The sequence below is a fragment of the Camponotus floridanus genome, unplaced genomic scaffold, assembly GCF_003227725.1.
Source record: "Camponotus floridanus strain SB8 unplaced genomic scaffold, Cflo_v7.5 scaffold194, whole genome shotgun sequence".
Taxonomy (NCBI): Eukaryota; Metazoa; Arthropoda; class Insecta; order Hymenoptera; family Formicidae; genus Camponotus; species Camponotus floridanus.
Window position 1 is genome coordinate 33,695 of NW_020229319.1, and position 19,499 is coordinate 53,193.

A 19,499-nucleotide genomic window follows, 5' to 3' on the forward strand; every position below is an offset into this window, starting at 1 on the left:
AAAAAGATCTTCCACTTATCATACTCCAGATTGACGAGAACTGGTGTTTTACAACGTAGTATCACCGTTGACAATAATAAGCCTTTCGGTTACTGAAGATACAATTTTAAAATTTTTAAAACGTATTTTATAAATTTTTAAACATATTGAATACAGTTATTACAAATTTTTAAATGATATGAATGCAGTTATTTATTATCATTGGAATAAAAATATTATGGCAATATTGATAATATTTAAATTAATAAAAAAAAAGATGGTGTCAACAGTACATGGTGTTCCCAAGCGGTCACCCATCTAAGTACTGACCATGCCCAACGTTGCTTAACTTCAGTGATCGGACGAGAACTGGTGTTTTACAACGTGGTATGACCGTTGACAATAATAAGTCTTTCGGTTACTGAAGATACAATTTTAAAATTTTTAAAACATATTTTATAAATTTTTAAACATATTGAATACAGTTATTACAAATTTTTAAATGATATGAATGCAGTTATTTATTATCATTGGAATAAAAATATTATGGCAATATTGATAATATTTAAATTAATAAAAAAAAAGATGGTGTCAACAGTACATGGTGTTCCCAAGCGGTCACCCATCTAAGTACTGACCATGCCCAACGTTGCTTAACTTCAGTGATCGGACGAGAACTGGTGTTTTACAACGTGGTATGACCGTTGACAATAAGTCTTTCGGATATTAAAGATACAATTTTAAAATTAAACAGTAATCGGGCTTGAGGAGCTAATATTATGCAATAATGTTAAAGTCAATAAATAAGAATAGATTTAATAACGTTGCAATACATTTAAATTAAGTAACTATTAATGACTGTGCGCATTATGTGATGAAATGTATAAGTAACTATTAATGAATATGCGCATTATATGATGAGATGTAAACGTACGTTTCTGTCCTCAACTGGACTCTCTTCAGTACAATTAAATAAATTTTAGGAAAATTAAAACTTAAAAATTACAAGGATTACGCTTATCGCATGAATGGTATTCGAGTGGACCGTATATTCGGCTGTGTAATTAACTGTGCAATTTCGTAGCAGTACTAGATGTCGATCACGTGGTGGATGTTTCCAGAACGTCTCTCCTCCTCTCTTATTCTCCGTACAATGTCTTGGCAAAGACATGCAGAAAGAAACAAGCAAAGAAGCCGTGATTGTTCTAAATTCAGATTAGATCCGTAAATCTATTAGTAGTCTAACTATAACTCAAAAATTAAAAATTCTTTGTCAAACACTCACCACATGAAATCGACCGAATAAAACGACGCAATAAAGCCACAGTACAGGATAATACATCCGTCTCGAAGAAAGATATTAAATAGACTATTAGTGTCAAAGTTCAGAGACAAACAAAGCGTCCAAAATCAAAACAAAATCATGACGTTAAGTATAATAAAAATCTTTGAAACAAAGAAAGTACGTTGATTTATGATTAAAATTTTTTGAAAGTTTCAATGATCGATAAATAGGAATCATGTAATAATTCGGTGTCTTCTTGTAAATTAAGACCCGCAGTCTGTCTCTTTATGAATAACATTTCAGATGTTAATCTCCTAAAATAGCATGGCTCATTGTCAAGAATCTGAACGCCCTCGCAATCAAAATCATGTTTATGGTGGAGTCTATGTTCGGTGATAACAGAATTTTTTTGAGTGCAACTATTTATCTGGTTGCGATGCTCTGCAATTCTAGTTTTTATCAATCTTTTAGTTTGGCCGACATACCTCACAATCCTTGCAATTAATGCGGTAGACAACATTATTCTTAGAAAATTTGGGGAGAGGATCCTTTAAAGCTCTGATATATGGTTTTAAATTATCCCAGCCAGTATAAGCGGGTCGAAAACCGGCTTTCTTCGTAAGCGAATTAAATTTTTCGGATACTGATTTTATATAAGATAGCAAGAAAAAAAGGTCGAGGGTCTGCAGTCTTGTTTATTTTAGAATCTAATAAATTATTCCGGTTGAGTAAATATTTTAGACGGGAATTAATTGTGTCAAATATAAAATTAAGCGGATAACCATTGTCAATGAGAATTTCTATGATAAGGGTAAAATTTTTTTGATGAAAAGTAGGATCCGACAAAAGAAAAACCCTGTCTGTAAGTCCAATTATCGTGCCCTTTTTTTGACATGTCGACATGTTTTTGACATGTTGGATGGCGTGAGAAGTAATTTAAGTAACGTCCAGAAAATGTAGGTTTATGATACCAGTCAAAAATAAAATGGCCATCCTGCACGATGATAGTTACGTCTAGAAAATTCAATCTGTTATTGTCACCTATTTATATCGAATATATAAACTGTAATAACCTATAAACTGTAATCTGGGATGGAAAGAGTTGAAATCATCTAACACTGATTCAAGGCCATCGCATGGAACCATTAATGCTATATCGTCTACATATCTGATATACATCGGGATTGTGAACGGCAAACTAGACAATGCCTTATATTCTAAATCCTGCAGTACAATGTCCGCTATGACAATTTTAAAATTTTTAAAACGTATTTTATAAATCTTTAAACATATTGAATACAGTTATTTATAAATTTTTAAATGATATGAATGCAGTTATTTATTATCATTGGAATAAAAAAATTATAGCAATATTGATAATATTTAAATTAATAAAAAAAAGATGGTGCCAACAGTACATGGTGTTCCCAAGCGGTCACCCATCTAAGTACTGACCATGCCCAACGTTGCTTAACTTCAGTGTGATCGGATGAGAACTTGTTTTACAACGTTTTTTCTTTTTAAATTGTTTGAAGATCAATAAACATGTGTAAACTTTAATGCTCCATAAACAAAAGCAAATATATTAACATAAATAAATCTTTTTAACAAGACTAATCGGCTACGCAGATCTCTCGCTGTCATGTACATTAATTTATTGAAATAAGTATTTTCTGTGTAGCGTATTATTAACAATGATATTATTAATATCGAGTAATATAGTCTATGCACATTAAATATCTATATTCTGCTAGAATTACCAGTAAAAATCAGGTCTATTAAAATTCGTTTATATATATAATTTTTATTTTATCAATGAAAACAAAAGAGGAAGAAAAAGAGAGAGAGAGAAAGAGAGAGAAGGAGAATAATTAGATATATCTACTTATTTACATTTACTTGAACTTTTATATGCTCTATATAATAATAAATACATACTCGTATATACACTATAATTATTGTTTACCATAATGTTGACTATCGCTATCATCTCACATCACTAATATGTTTTTTATTCTTTAACAGATATTTATCATTTATCCTCTTATTTAATGCCAAACTATATTGAAGATATTGTTCTCGTGTCGCAATCTCTCCTTCGCGCTCACAATTCACTTATACTCGCGCACACGCAATGAATGGACACTTTCTTAAGAACAGGAATAACTTTATACACAACACAATAACGATATACAAGAATACACAATAAATTCATAAACGTGCACGGTCAGTTCAAATTCAAATCTCAATCTAATCTACTATTATTTTTCCAATCTCCACTGCGACCACGTTCTTCTGCGGCCGATCGATATCATGGATCGGCCCGTTAGATAACATAGCGTAATATGGGGTGATGACGAGAATGCAACAATATATATCTACAATATATTATTGCTGTTTATATTAGAGAGATATGTGCTAATTTTTTGGTTCTTACGTTTAGGTATGTGATATACATATATTATTTAAATTAATTCAACGTTAAAGAAGCATATTGTCGTTGAATTACTACCAAAATCATTGCTTTCTGAAATTGCCAGGAAAACCTGGGATTAGTTCCTTTAATCTTACAATAAAAATTCCCAATTTTCAACAGGACACCGAACTAGATGTCGCGAATAGATCTCATAAAAACCAATGAGAAATAATTCTCCATGATGAAAATCGTTCCGACTCCTCGTGGTACGAGCCACGCAACTTTCATTAACGCTTATTTGACGGAAGAAACAATGATAACTCTTTCATTAAAATGACAATCTCGTCTAGAAACGCGGAAAAGAACGTGAAAAGAATACGGTGTTTTCGCAACGGTAATTTATTAATTTATCTATGAATATCTTCCGATACAAAAAAAAAATTCGTAAATACAAATATAACTGAAAAAACAAATTATCAAATTCATAATAATTAACTCGCGATTTTATAATATCGAAGATAATCGTCAAATTTTGTGAAGCTAATATTTAATCATTGACTTACATCGAATCTTCACTCTCTTATTCGACATTTCTTTATATTTAATTAGCAATATTTAGGAATATTATCTGACGAGAGGAACAGCGATAAAATTCTTCTGTTAAAATGATAATGTTGTATAAGGACGCGAAGAGAACGCGGAAAGAACACGGTATTTTCGCAATCATAATTTAATAATTTATTTTAAGAATATTCAGTTCCGTGCGATATCGAATTCATAAATAAATAAAGCTAACGGAAAGCATATCATTAAAATAATAATTGATTCACGATTCTGTAATGAAGGCGTCTATCAAATTTTATAATGCTTATATTTAATCATTAATTTAGCATTGAATTTTTACATTTTATATAAAAATTTTCCGAATTTATTAATAACTCTTTGACATAAAAATACAAACAATTATCTTTTTGAATTTTGCAAGACTCGGCGTTTTTTAGCCTTACTAATGTATTTCTTTGCGTTGCTTCTGTTTTATTAACAATAAGCGAAATCAACTTTTATTTAGTATTCTGCTTAGACATTGATAATGATCAAAATTATGATCGAAACGTACGTATGTCAGCTTTCTTGAAACATATGATTATCTTTTTATGACTTTCCGTTTAAATCAATTTTCCTTTGCACATATTTTTGTTAATTTTTATCATACAATGTCAGGGTTTTTTTCAATTTCATAATTATTTGCAATTCTCTTCTAATTAATTTCTGTCATATTAATATATTCGTTATTTTTGAATTTCTTATTTTGTAAATATTCGTTTTTTATTTATTTTTGACCTTCTATTTGCATTACAACAACAATCTCTATTGCTTGTTTTGACTCATTTGTTACTAACTTCCTAACCTTTTTGATTGTTATATGTACTTAACTATGTAATCATGACTCTTTATTTATAGAGTATTATTTTGAATTATTTTATGCTACGTCCAACTTTGCGCAGTGGTTTTTTGCCTTTTTATTGTATTCTTCCGATTAATTATCTCTTTTATGAATATTCCAAAAATATATACTACAGAAACAAATACTTTACTTTACAAATACTTTAATTTAACCAAATATTATTATGTTAATTACTATTATGTAATCATTATATGTATACCTTCGATAATTTTTCGTGTAATTTATATAAGAATTTACAATCGTAAATACAATTTTATATAATATAATTATAGTCATAATTGTATTTTACAATTAAAATATCAATGTTAGATTATAATTAAAATATAATTATAACTATTTATAATTTAAAATTTACAATTTACAAATTTATGATGCTATCAATATCAAATAATAATATTACATTTATTCAAAAATTTAATAACATCAATATAATAATTTGATATTGAGCATTAACATTTGGATTTAATATTATATTTTATTTAATACACACATATTTTTCAATTTTAAAATAAAGTATAACATGTTAAGATTTCTTGAACGTTTAATAATTATGCAATTTCTTTAATATATCTGCAGATAATTTAAATTTCACTTTTAAAACATGTTATATTTATTTTTATAACGTTTTTAAAAATAAATTCAACTTAATTAAAATAATCTTAATTAGGATTATTGGAATATTAAAAGAAAGAATGAATCTTACTTAATATCCCTAACAATCCTACTATTAAAAGATTCTTTTAAGATAATTTTAATAGCTCTACCAATCCTGCTATTACAGAATTCGAATGATCTTAAGAGTCCTATCAACCCTAATATCAATAAAAAAATTCTAATGATATTACTTAATAGCCTTAACAACCCTACTTCCTGATTAACTAAAATTATTCGAGATTTGAGGAACCTATCTTTAATCATCACTTCACCTAATCATGTATATATATTTTAGTCGCGTGTCCTAACCGCGTACCCTAATCGTAATCTTCAGACCAGTTGAACCTACTTTTCGTTGATCTTGGCCACTTTCTTTTTCGATCTCTAATCAGAGATCGAAGAAGGAGATAATTACTCCTTCTTTTGCCGGATAATTACCGGTAAAAAAGCGTGAAATATTTACGCTCATTTAGTAACGATCGTTTGATTTCACGATTGCTCGTTAAATACTGAATATAACTTTATTTTAACTGAAATAAAGCCAAATTACTACAAATTTCTATAAATTATATTTTATAATAAAGTATATAATTAATGTGTGTATATTTATCATATTACAAATTATTTAATTAATTAATCATTTGGCTTTATATTAAGTTAAAGTAAAGTTTAAAAACAATATCTACAAACAAATTTTACATGGATGAGCTATGAGCAATTAAAAAATAAGTGCGTATTATAAGAATAAATTAGCATCAAAAATTGATAAAAATGATAATTGTTAATGCGTGTTCTTTATTTAATAAATTAGACAAAAAATCTTTACAAAAAAATCTTTTCTTGATCTCTTCTTTTTTAATTAATATTTCAATATATTTTCGCAATAGATGCAAAGCACCTATTAAATTAATTTAATAATATAAGCATTAATTTAATTTAATAAAATAAGCATTTATTAATTTAATTTAATAATATTTAATTAATTTAATTTAATTATTTAATTTAATTTATTTAATTTTATCCATCCTAGCTCATCCATTTTAAGGCAATGGATTTATCTACAATCTACATCTACATCTATATCTGCAATCTCTACGAATCCGTTATCTTAAAATTAAATAAAAGTTTTTTTCACTCACCGGCACTGATGCGCAACAGTGGAGTTGTTATCGAAGCTAGTTGTCTGTAACATACAAATATAAAATTCATTTATAATAATGCTCACAAAATGCAATTAATATTTTAAAAAATTTTTATCGCACGGAATTTTATATTCAATATGTAAAATAACAAGCAGATAAACACGCATGGAAAAATTTTATAAATTTTTGAAGCTGTTTTTTAAATAGAAAACATTATATGTCTTTTATCTTTTTTTTTAATTCATTTAAATAATAAGATCGAATTATTGTTTGTTTATAACAAGTTAACGATTTGTAACAATTAATATAAAAATGATAGATATTCACCATCAGGTTGCTCCGCCGATGCAAGATGCCTCTCCCAGGCCTCCTCTTCCTCTTATTGACGCGCGATACTTTTAACGACACTCCCGCACTCACGAGCAATATTTTTATATCGCTATTTTCGTTATTTTACGCGCGATATTGAACGGCACTCCCGCACTATTTTGATGCGATTAAAATTGTTATATTTGATCGCACGATATATATACTTAATATGTATATACTTCTAACGGCACTCCCGGTTTCGGTACGAACGAAAATCCCATTTCACTTACGAAAATCCACTTTGAGTCAAAACGTGATGACGCGAAAATACTACAACGCGAAAACGCGATAACGAAGCGCTTATCGTCCGCGGCACGTTGACAGCACCGGCGACACGAGGTAGGATATTTAGCTTCCTATTCGGGCACCTTAAAATTTATCATAAATTGGAAAATTTAAGATAAACCTCAAGACACCGTCCAGGTACTAAGCCCTCCCACCGCGACAAGGTGTACCCCATGGGAGGGTTATATTATATTATATATAATTTTATATATAATATAATATATAATTAATTTTGTAATATACTATATAAATTTTAATTCGCAAATATAAACGATGAATAAAAATATAAAAGATAAGAGAAAATCTATTATATAAAGCAATGTTCAAAATAATTGTTAGAGAAAGAATTTGATAATATATGGAACGTCTCACTACCTCACTGCTCGAAGGCCACTGAGGGAATGATCGTAGGTCAGAAACATTATCGCGGTACTGTTTACATCGCCAAGGTTGACTATGTAGAGAGAGAATTTGATAATATATGAAACGTCACTACTTTATTGTTCAAGGTTACTGTGCAAATGATTGTAAGTCATAAAACATTGTTGAAATATTCTATGAGTGATTGTCGATTAAAAAAATTTAAAGCATTGGTCGAAATTTATTTAATTTTAATAAGTATCGTTAGAGAAATTATTATAGTAAGTATTAATAATCGAAAGATCATAATAAAATTAATTTCTTTATCCCCTTTTATGTTCCCTTTCTCAATTTTTATTCGCAGTAATTAATGATTGCGATTCGATAAAGATTTATCGTTGCGATACAGTTTTATATCGTTTATCAAAAGTTAATTAATTTTTAATTATTAATATTTATAGCAAATTATGTTTCGATACTAATCGTAATAGTGTTTAGTACAAAAATTACAATATACGAAGCGTTTCTCTTCACTACTTTATTACTTGAGAGTCACCGTGCGAATGATGATAAAACCGTAATATAACGCGCTACTGTTTATATTTTATATTTTATATTGCCAAAGTCGAACACCGTGTTATCGATAATTCGTTCCCGAAATATTTTATATATTATACAATATACATTAACGCGGAATATTAAATTATACAAGTATTTTAATTTATTGAGTAAAATTAATTATTTATTAAACAATTTATCACGGAGCCTTTCGTTATGCTAATTATTTGCATCTAATTCGATTGTTTTACTTCGTGTTCTCTCATAATCCAAATTATATTTATATTGTCAAATAGAACACGGATGAAATATATTTGTGACTCTAAGCATTAAAATTAATAATAAAATAATAAAATAAAAATAATAATTATTGTCCGTAAAAATTGTAACGAAATGATTATTTATTATCTTAGATTTCTATCATTTTGATTTTTGATTAAATTGTACACATCGCTAAATATGCATTTCGAGATATGTCGTCGCGACGTAATTTTACGTATTATTTAACATATATGAAATTAAGTATTAACCTGAATTAAGTATTAACATATCAAATTATTTTTCAATATACTTATCAAATCAATCGCGTTTAGAAAAGGAAGTTGACGGAGCTTCTCGCATTAATTTTCTGCTCAAGTATCATTGTGCGAATGATAAGAACTATAACACTTTTAAATATCAATGCGTTATATGTTGCAAAGATTGGACGCGGTATTATTATTAATTTGTTGCAAAAATATTTTATATATAACATACATATACGTGTGAAATATTAAATTAATTTAGAAAAGTATTTTAAATTATTGATTAATTTACTATACGAATGATGTATCACGAATCTTTATATTAATCTCGACTTTGCGATTTGACTGTCAGACTGAAAACAATAACGAAATAAGCATATTTAGTCAAGTTAATATTTTTTTTGTATAATATCTACATATATGTTATGATTATTATATAAATAAGACATCTAAATAATTTTCTTTTTTTAAGAAAGAGAAAGAGAGAAAGAAGAAAATAACTCGCAGTAATATTAATTACAATTTCGAGAACTTTCTCTGATTATTTGTTATAAATGTAAACGCTAAGTACAAATTAAGCACGCAAACAAATAGTACTTTTACAGATCCCTTTATAAAGCAAAGTGTCCAAAATACATGATTTTGAGAAACTAATAATTACGCCCTATTTATATTTTTATTTGTCCGTTGAACAGATATTTAATATCATCAATTATCGAAAAAATTGTTCTTGAGTATAACTTTTGAAAAGTGTAAAGAATCTAATGAATAAAAAATCTAATTCTTATATATAAAATATCTAAATAAATATATTATAAAAAATATTTTATAATGTATTTATTAAATATTAATATTATTATAATTAAATATTAATATATTATAATATATCTATTAAATATCAATATATCCATAGTTTTCATGTATCTCGTAAAAATATTTTATTTTATTTTATAATTTTAAATATTTGAAATTAAAGTGTGGAATGTATGTTATATATATATATATATATATAATATTATATATATATATATTATATATATATATATATATATATATATATATATATATATATGATATATTGCATGATAATTTAGAATGAATCACTATCCAGACAATGAAAAAAGAACAAATAATGTTTATTATGTGTGAAAATAATATATATGATAAATAATATATATGATAAATAATAAAATTACTTATCGCATATGTGTGTGTATGTTTCGTACATTGTCCAATGTTTTTCCAGATTTTTTTCTCCCCTGTATATTCTTCACTGTTTCTTGGTGACACACTCATCCGCATAAATACGATTAATTACAATGAGTAGAATACGATAATTTACCAAAGTCTAATACGTGGGACATTTTGCTATTCTCGATCGCGGAATAATCATATGAAATTCACACTTTATTATATCGTAAGAGCAACATTTATATGAGATTAAAATTAATAATATAGCAGTAATAAGCAGAGCGAGTAATACTAGTACTGTCGATGTATGTATATATAGTATGCATAAAATACAAATCTCGTAAGATCAAAAATTAAAGTAATGAAAAATCGTGATATAACTATTGTTTAATTAATAATTAATTTATACTTGCTTTTTAGAAAAATTTAATCAAAAAATATTTGTTAATTATAATAATTATGTTGCAATATTACAATCGGACTGGAAAAAGAATTTGATAATATACGAAGCGTTTCGCACACTACTATTTTATTATTCGAGTGTTACCGTGCGAATGATGACAAAGCCGTGTATAGCTCGCTTGCTATACATCATCAAGATCAAACATGATATTATTGATAATTCTCTGCCGAAATATTTTACACGTGGAATTTTAAATTATAGAAGTATATTTTATTTTAAATTAATTAATTATAAACGATTGATGTATCACGAAATCTTTTGTTATGCTAATGATTTGAATTTAATCGATTGTTTTATCGCGCTTTTCTGAAGTCAAATTTTATAATATTTATAATCACATAATAATTAATAAACGAGCAATAAGAGCCTAAAAACGCGGATGGTAATGTGTAAATTTTACAAACATAAATTGTTCGCGAAAAAATTTTTTTCCCGATTCAGCGACTTCGCCCCGATATTTTTCCTGTCTATATCTCTTCAACGGGGTAAAGAGGTTGTTGTAGAAGTTTCAAACCAAGAGAATCTATAACTTGGCATATACACTAGTAAAATATATGTATAAATGCCTTGTGCACGTCTTAAAAAATTTTTTCGCGAATAATTTATGTTTGTAAAATTTACGCATTATGCGTTTTTAGGCTCTTATTGCTCGTTTATTAATTATCATGTTGTTAAATACATAGAGCCGTATTCTTTATCAATTTATTTAGAATATTTATAATATTTAGTTTTGCATTTTAAAAGACTGACTTAGAACGAACTAAATAAATAAATAAATAAATAAATAAATAAATGCTGTTGAGAAAAAGAAAAAGAAGAAACATAAATAAATAAATAAATAAAAATCATAATAAATAATAGCATGAAAAGAGAGAACATACTAAAATTTTTATATAATAAATTATTATTAATTAAATTACTTATATTTTTATTTATATTATTTATATTATCAGAGGGACATATATGTTACCCACTGAGAACATTCGTGGACATTTGTTTTGCAGTTCATGTCTACGTTTTTAATATCCACAGAGGGAGTATCGCTTCTAGGGAACACCTAAAAGCGGGCCATGACATCTCTCAGTCTTCTCTTTGATATTTAAATTAACAAAAAGAAAAGATAGAAAAAATTATATCAATATTGATAATATTTAAATTAATTAACAAAAAAAAGATGGTGCCAACAGTACATGGTGTTCCCAAGCGGTCACCCATCTAAGTACTGACCATGCCCAACGTTGCTTAACTTCAGTGATCAGACGAGAACTGGTGTTTTACAACGTGGTATGACCGTTGACAATAATGAATCTCGCGGTTGTTAAGGATATAATTTTTGAATTTTTAGGACGTATTTTATAAATCTTTAAACATATTGAACACAGTTATTTATAAATTTTTAAATGATATAATTGCAGTTATTTATTATCATTGGAATAAAAACATAACTATATAATTTTTATCCACAACAGTGTATTTGCCACAAATATAACAGAAAACGTCAGGATTATTTACACGCTGTTTTCGCAAAATACTCATTTTCGCGTTGAAAAATGTTCGTATATCTAGGCTCAAATGAGGCCACTAATTAAACTAATACTAATAAAACAAATTCTTGTTATTTTTTAGAGAAGGGTTGATAACGAATTGAATGCATGTCGTTTTGTTAAGTAAAGCAGGTTTGAATCATTCGGGAGGTAATTACAATTTAAGAACAGATCAAATTTGAGCGATTTCGATTATTTTAAAAATCAGAGTCAATTCCGCCAAAATGAATATATAATACGAAATCAGGACCCTCAAATATATATAAACCGATCTTAAACCTTTGGCAACATGAGAAAAATTTTTTTTTGTTCCCTAATATTATATATACATTTCGGAAAAAATGATAATAATAAACAACTGCAATCGTAGTGTTTGAAAATTTATAAATAATTGCATTCAATATGTTTAAAAATTTATAAAATACGTCCTAAAAATTCAAAAATTATCCCTAACAACCGCGAGATTTATTATTGTCAACGGTCATACCACGTTGTAAAACACCAGTTCTCGTCCGATCACTGAAGTTAAGCAACGTTGGGCATGGTCAGTACTTAGATGGGTGACCGCTTGGGAACACCATGTACTGTTGGCACCATCTTTTTTTTACTAATTTAAATATTATCAATATTGATATAATTTTTTTATTCCAATGATAATAAATAACTGCATTCATATCATTTAAAAATTTATAAATAACTGTATTCAATATGTTTAAAGATTTATAAAATACGTTTTAAAAATTTTAAAATTGTATCTTCAGTATCCGAAAGACTTATTATTGTCAACGGTCATACCACGTTGTAAAACACCAGTTCTCGTCCGATCACTGAAGTTAAGCAACGTTGGGCATGGTCAGTACTTAGATGGGTGACCGCTTGGGAACACCATGTACTGTTGGCCCCATCTTTTTTTTACTAATTTAAATATTATCAATATTGCTATAATTTTTTTATTCTAATGATAATAAATAACTGCATTCATATCATTTAAAAATTTATAAATAACTGTATTCAATATGTTTAAAGATTTATAAAATACGTTTTAAAAATTTTAAAATTGTATCTTCAGTATCCGAAAGACTTATTATTGTCAACGGTCATACCACGTTGTAAAACACCAGTTCTCGTCCGATCACTGAAGTTAAGCAACGTTGGGCATGGTCAGTACTTAGATGGGTGACCGCTTGGGAACACCATGTACTGTTGGCACAATCTTTTTTTTTTACTAATTTAAATATTATTAATATTGATATCATTTTTTTACTTCAACCACTATGCTAAATCATTTTCTTATAATGTGATGATTGTTGAGTCAATAGATTGTATGTACATTTCGTGAAAAATAATAATAAATAATTGTATCACTCTTAAGCAACATTGTTCGTGAACTCGAAATGGTACTTGTTTATTATATAAGGAATGCATCGAGTTATAATATTAGCGAGTTAATATATAGCAAACATATTACATTCGATTGCGATTGATGTGACAAGAAATCAATCGGCAAAAGAGCTGTTAAATAATTTTATTTTATTTTACAATTCTAAAACTGCGTCAAATATAAATTATTATTGCAGATAAATTTTTATTTACATTTTTTCTGCAAATTTTGACAATTTATCGACAAATTTAATTAAGTCTATTTATGATCAACGATAAAATGCGCGCTATAGAGCAATTACAAAAATTGAATGATGTATTATGTACATTTTTATTGCGGAATTGAATTCGTCGTATGACGAAAACGACGGTTTTCCATCCACACTCTAGTCGGAAAGTATTACATTAATGAATTCTAAAAATAACTTGTACGAAATTATCGCGTCAAAATACATAAATAATACACAAATAAATAATATTTAATGTTTTTTTTTAGTAGATAATTCATCAACGAAATTCATCAATTCGAAGCAAATTAAAAGATATATTTTCAGATAAATAATTTTTATGGTTTTGTAAAAGAAGATATATGTTAAGTATATATATGAAGTACTTTCCGAGTTATGAGGCTTGAAATAATTTCTCAATTTTCCATAAACCATGAAATATCTAGTAAAATATACATTTTTCGATTATCTTACCTTAATACTTTTATGCACAAAATAACGAGAACAATCAATTGGTGTAAAGAAAACACATAGTTGTTTTTAAGAAAAAACATGTACTTGTTAATTGCAAATTACATATTTTTTCTTAGAAACAACTATGTTTTTTCTTTACATTAAATGATTCCTCTCATTATTTTGTGCATAAAAGGATATTAAGGTAAGATAATCGAAAAATGAATATTTTACTAGATATTTTATGATTTATGTAAAATTGAAAAATTATTTCAAGCCTCATAACTCGGAAAGTACTTAATGAAAACTAACTTAATTATAGTGTTTTGGAAAGCCCTCGAGATGAGCTGCAAGAATATGCAATAAAAAGTAGGCAGTTCCATTAAAAAAATTGAATATGTATATATATATATATATATATATATATATATATATATATACGAGTATATATATATATATTGTAAGGTGTACATATTCCCAAGTAAATACACTCTTTGAATTTTGTAGCGCTCTTTCAGTTCCTAAAATATGTAATTTTGAAATATCATCATTTGAGTACTTATATCATTTTTTATATCCTACTTGTATTTCTATTTTTTTGTTTATATTTGTTCGTTATTTTATCATTATCAATACGTTTCTCGATTATTATTCAGTTTCGCCAAGAATTCTTTTTTGTTTACATGCTTGTTATCATGTTACTGTCAGCTTTAGAATTATTTCTAGATTACAGTTTAGTTTTGTTAAGAATTTCTAAATAGGCGTAGAACTGCAGTTGCTGTTGCGAACTTCTACATAGTTATTACTACATATAAAAATAAACATATTCTTTACTTCAATATCGTTTATAAATACGCAGTGTTTTCCGATATCTGGTTTAAATTATCTAGATTTTCATCTAAATGCGATTATTATTTATTTTTTCTTGTATTTATATTATTAATTAAAGTATGTGATATCGTTATCCGTATCTTAGAAAAGTAAATATTTTTTATAAAACATCTAAAATAAAATATAATTAGTGTGTACTGAATACAATTTTTATCAATATCGTATATTCAATCATATTTACAGACCGGATATAATAACATTTGCGTAATCAGTACATAGCACAGTTAAAGGGGAAGAATATTAATGTCACGTTGAAATGGACCGAAAAATGATTCGAAACGTTTAATGCATATATTCTAACGAAAGCGAGTATTAGTATATTTTTAAATATACTAATAAATATAAGAAAAAAGGAAGTATTTTTTTTCTTTCTTGCATTCCAATTACCGCGCCTTGACTCATGACAATTTTTAATTCTTTAATTATTACTATTTGAGCCAAAATTTTTATTTTTATTTTAAAATATTTTATACTTTAATTATTAAAGTTTAATATAACATAATTTTATATTTTACAAATGATATATGTCGTAAAATATTCTTCTCCTTTATTTTAAATATTATCTTAAAAATATCTAGATAAGACACTTGAATAATTCATCTTCATCAAGATATACCAAAATCGAAATTATCTTTATCTTATCTGCGATACATCCGCATATCTTTTATCTACTTTATATCTAGATTATTAAGTTATCTAAACGCAATACTGGTACGTGATAAATACGTCAATTTCAATAAACACGCTTTTTTATAATAATAAAGAAAGTCATGATTTTCAATATATATTTCAAAAAAAATTAAAAAATTATTATTCCCTTTTCTAAAAATATTATTTTTACAATGTTTCAAAATCGCATATCTGAATCAAAAGAGAGCGCTACAAAATCCCAGGCGTGTATTACTTAGAAATATATATCCTCTACAATATACGTCAAAATGAAAATGATCCATGCTATGTAAATTAATGTGAATTTTTATCAAAAATATATACATATTTTATATATAACTATATATATTTGATTGATTTTCCCTGAGGATTTATTTTCTTGATTTTTCTCGATTTCAAAATATAATAGGAAGATCACGTGTGATACTTAAGAAAAATCGAAATACGTTTTTCTAAAGTGAGAAAAATTATAAATCCTACACTATACATATACAGGGTGTCCCAAAACTCATAATCAATCTTTCAAAGACAGATTCCTGGGATCATCTGAAGACGATTTTTCCTCAATGAAAATGTCGAGGCACTAATAATTTTCGAATTATAAATGATTGGAAATAAGGGGTTTTTCGTAAACTAAGCTTTGTAGAAATAAAATATTAACAAAACCACATTCCTTGATTAATTTTAAATAGAGTTTACTGTAGTTGAATTTTAATTTAAGGCTTAATTGCAAAGATATATGATGACAAAAATCGAGAACATGCAAAAAATGATGGCCTTCATTGACATTTTCACTGAGAAAAAATCGTTACCAAATCAGGAATCTGTCTGAAAAATTGATTATGAGTTTTGGGACCCTGTATAAAGTATCTTGAATATGTAATGAAGGTAAAGATTTTATGTGTATATAAGAAATTTATCTATATTTATTTGCACGACATACTTCAGTGAAGAATATAAATGCAATGGTAATAGTTAGTAGCGATTTACAAACAAAGGGAATACCGTGATAATAGCGATAATTTCAAAACGTTTACATATTTTTATGTTTGCATAGATACAGAATGTTAGAGAGAAAGAGAGGGGAAGGGGGAGGAGAGAGTATCGGCGAAATCAATTAGTCGCTAAAATCATAAAAATAAACCTAAAAGTTACAAAGTAATATAACAAAACAAAATAAAGTTGTCTCCCATTACAAAAAAGTCACCAAATAAGTTAAGTGGTGAAAAAATTAACACCACTAAGGAATCCAAAACGATAGACGAAAACGACATAACCTCGTCGCTAAAAAAGACCATTTACAAACAAAGGGAATACCGTGATAATAGCGATAATTTCAAGACATTTACATATTTTTATGTTTGCATAGATACAGAATGTTAGAGACAAAGAGAGGGAAAGGAGGAGGAGAGAGTATCGCTGGCGAAATCAATTAGGCGCTAAAATCATAAAAATAAACCTAAAAGTTACAAAGTAATATAACAAAACAAAATAAAGTTGTCTCCTATTACAGAAAAGTCACCAAATAAGTTAAGTGGTGAAAAAATTAACACCACTAAGGAATCCAAAACGATAGACGAAAACGACATAACTTCGTCGCTAAAAAAGACCATTATAAACAATCAGTTTGATACAGTAAAGTATAATGCAACAAATACAAACAGTGCCTCGCTAAGAAAGCTACGTCAGCAACTAATAAAGAAACAAAAAAGTAGAAATCTGCGTCCAAATATTACTTTAGTTAAAATGAAGAAAGAAAGCCAACATGCAAATGACTCGAACAAAGAAAACATACAGCCCATAAAAAGCACTATAATGATTAATAATATACCCTTAAAAGAGGACGTACAAGCACAAATCGATCTCTAAATCGAAAATACGCCAGCCTATAATGTACGCCTGAAACAAACGATGAATAAATACACACCTCTTAATGAAATTACGGACTTAATGGAAACAGATACTGATGCTAACGACAACAATAGCTTCATAGAAGATTTAAAAAATCGGAATAGACGTACTCATCCGATTACTGAAGCCCCCAATATCAAGGATAAATCTTACCACAACAACACATCACAAGAAGGAACAAACGTCCATCCAGGGCCCTCTAATATAAAAATATACGGAGAAGACAACAAGAATCGGAAAAAGGAAAGGATAAAAAAAAAGAAGAAAAGCCACCTCTGCTCAACATTATCTATCAAAACCCAAAGGACATAGGACAAAGGAAAGGCTTATATCTAACCAAATAAAACAGGCAAATTTTACAATTAAACGTATAAATAATAATAAACATATATTACAGATGTTCTCGCTAACAGATTTCATAAAGCTAAAAAATTATTAGAATCGGTAGATACATGTTTTTATACTTTCACACCAAAAAAAGACAAAGTTATCTCAGTTCTATTAAAGGGATTACATCACTCGTACGACCCCCAACAAATTCTGAACGAATTAAAATCGTTAAAGATCGAAGGCATAGGCTTTCATAAAGTCACACTCTTTAAGACAAAAAGATCCGTAAGCGAGAATATCCAATTACCTATCTTTTTGGTTCAGTTGGAGGCAGGAAGTAAAATACACAATCTTCTCAAAATAAATAGACTATGTCATCACGTTATATCGTGGGATAAATTAAAAAACAAAAACATTATACAATGCAAAAGGTGCCAACGATTAGGGCACGTAGCATCCAACTGCAACCTCAAATATAGGTGCGTAAATTAGAAGGATTCGCATGTCCCAGAATGTAAGTTATCTCCAAATAGTATACAGGATAAGACTCAATTATATTGCGCAAACTATCAAAGTTACGGCCATCCAGCATCCTATCGTGGTTGCCCAATACTCCTTAACCTGAAAAAAAGGCACAAGAAAAAAAATAGAGATACAAGAGAAAAAAGAAAGAAAGATAATAAATCTAAACAATTATGTAAAAAAAATATCAATTTTGCAGATGTAGTAAAGAATAATAACACAACATCCTCACCTGCAGAAAATACATCTCTAAATGCACCATTAGCGTCTAGTATCAATGATATCATAAACATGTTTAAAACTCAAGTAATGACACTTCTACAAAAGCAACAGGAACAAATAAACAATCTTACACAATTAGTTGAGAAAGCTGAAAAAAAAAAAACAGATTATGTATTAAATATAATCGACTCCATGTACCAAAATAATGACTAGATTTAAACAAAATAAAAAAAACTATCCAAACTTAAATTACTAGTAATTAATGTAAACTCATCAACAAACCAAAGAGATCTTCGATAACAAACATACTAAAGATGCAAAATCCAGACATAGCTCTACTCTCTGAAACAAAATTAAAACAAAATCACGTAGTAAACTTTAAAAATTACAATATAATAAGGAATGATAAAATAGATAAACAAGGAGGAGGAACAGCAATAATAATAAAAAAAAAAAATAGATCAAATGAGAGTACACATATGCTCACCTCAAACAAAACCCTTTTTTAGAAAATTTTTTAGAAAATACCATTATAAAAATAAAACTTAAAACTAATACATATATATTCCTAATCGCAGCTTACGCGCCCTGCGGTAATCAAAAAGAATTTATCCCAGAGCTCAATAATTTATTCGGGCAACTCCAACTAGAAAAAGAAA

At 27.6% G+C, this 19,499-nt stretch overlaps 1 long non-coding RNA gene and 6 other non-coding genes across 8 annotated transcripts; 3 read left to right on the top strand and 4 right to left on the bottom strand.

Moving 5' to 3' along the window:
- Window positions 1-260: 260 nt before the first annotated feature.
- On the bottom strand, window positions 261-380 carry LOC112637698. Its single transcript, XR_003122671.1, has one exon. It is a non-coding gene; the product is annotated as a 5S ribosomal RNA (ribosomal RNA).
- A 188-nt stretch (window positions 381-568) lies between these two features.
- On the bottom strand, window positions 569-688 carry LOC112637699. Its single transcript, XR_003122672.1, has one exon. It is a non-coding gene; the product is annotated as a 5S ribosomal RNA (ribosomal RNA).
- Window positions 689-11,869: 11,181 nt separating this feature from the next.
- LOC112637697 lies at window positions 11,870-11,989 on the bottom strand. Its single transcript, XR_003122670.1, has one exon. It is a non-coding gene; the product is annotated as a 5S ribosomal RNA (ribosomal RNA).
- A 719-nt stretch (window positions 11,990-12,708) lies between these two features.
- LOC112637701 lies at window positions 12,709-12,828 on the top strand. The gene has a single exon (XR_003122673.1). It is a non-coding gene; the product is annotated as a 5S ribosomal RNA (ribosomal RNA).
- A 188-nt stretch (window positions 12,829-13,016) lies between these two features.
- LOC112637696 lies at window positions 13,017-13,136 on the top strand. The gene has a single exon (XR_003122669.1). It is a non-coding gene; the product is annotated as a 5S ribosomal RNA (ribosomal RNA).
- A 188-nt stretch (window positions 13,137-13,324) lies between these two features.
- On the top strand, window positions 13,325-13,444 carry LOC112637702. Its single transcript, XR_003122674.1, has one exon. It is a non-coding gene; the product is annotated as a 5S ribosomal RNA (ribosomal RNA).
- Window positions 13,445-16,740: 3,296 nt separating this feature from the next.
- LOC109610399 lies at window positions 16,741-19,492 on the bottom strand. Of its 2 annotated transcripts, XR_003122668.1 has the most exons (4): window positions 19,328-19,492; window positions 19,123-19,182; window positions 18,851-18,988; window positions 16,741-18,717 (listed from the first exon to the last, which is right to left on the bottom strand). It is a non-coding gene; the product is annotated as an uncharacterized LOC109610399 (long non-coding RNA). The 2 variants fall into 2 exon arrangements; XR_003122667.1 differs by lacking the exon at window positions 19,328-19,492 and having other exon boundaries at window positions 19,123-19,221.
- Window positions 19,493-19,499: the final 7 nt, after the last annotated feature.